Consider the following 1,259-nt stretch of genomic DNA (forward strand, 5'->3'; position numbering starts at 1 on the left):
CCTTCTTCTTCTTCCTTGACCTTCTCCCTAGATGGGAGAAGGGTTTCCCCTCTGGTCCTTGGCTCCCATGGCTTGGGAGGGGCGAGAGCCCCTCCGATATTGGATCTATCTCTCTGTTTCTGCGTTCTGTTCTGGCTCTGTTTCACGCTTTCGCGTATATATGGAGATCCGTAACTCCGATTGGCCTGAAACCTTCGCCGTGATTTTTTCCGAATATTATCTTTCTTGCGGCATAAGAAGAGCATCAACCGCCTTACGGTGGTCTCACGAGGGTAGGCGGCGCGCCCAGGGGGAGGCGCACCCCCTTGCCTCGTGACCACCTCGGGCACCATCTCGCGTGGATTTTTCTTCTGGAATTTTCTATATTTTCCAAAAATAAGCTCCGTCCGTTTTTATCCCGTTTGGACTCCGTTTGATATAGATATTTTGTGAAACATAAAACATGCAACAGACAGGAAATGGCACTGGGCACTGGATCAATATGTTAGTCCCAAAAATAATATAAAAAGTTGCCAAAAAGTATATGAAAGTGAATAATATTGGCATGGAACAATCGAAAATTATAGATACGATGAAGACGTATCAATGGGCATGATATGATTTTAAAATCCACCACATTAAGGGCCTTGTACCAAAAAAATCTTGATAAACGGCTATATATATAAACATCATTGTCCATTCCGCTATAGCAGGCGCAAACACATTTTTTGAAAACGCGTGTGCTAGCGAATTACGCTGGCAGTAGTATTGTTCTTTTTATGAAAACAGTAGTATTTTTTCCGCATGGTTTTAAACCATAGTTTCTCTTCTCTTTTCTTCCTTTTCCGTTTATTTTAATTTGTCAAATAATGTTTTAAGTAATCAACATTTGTTAGCGCTTTCAAAACTAGTTCAGAATTGTTTTTAACGAATCAGATTTTTCGGAATAGTTTGAAGTTTCAAATTTTCGTCACAGTATAAAAAACTGTTAGAAGTTTTCGAAAATGTTTTCATTGCAAAAAAAAAAATGGATTTTCAAATTGTTCCCGGTTAGAATTTCTTGTTCTGAATTTTATATTTTGTACAGCAATACAAAAAATTCCACAGTGATATTGTGCTAAAACTGATCCAGAATTTAAAATAATGTTAGAGTTTTTGATGAATTTTTCTTCAACAAGTATTTTTTCATGTATTTATCTTTTTTGTATCTGTCACATACAAGCACATATATTGATGAAATATTGCACAATGATATTGTGCTACTATACAATTTTGAAAAT

Source organism: Triticum dicoccoides, chromosome 7B, assembly GCF_002162155.2.
Source record: "Triticum dicoccoides isolate Atlit2015 ecotype Zavitan chromosome 7B, WEW_v2.0, whole genome shotgun sequence".
Classification (NCBI taxonomy): Eukaryota; Viridiplantae; Streptophyta; class Magnoliopsida; order Poales; family Poaceae; genus Triticum; species Triticum dicoccoides.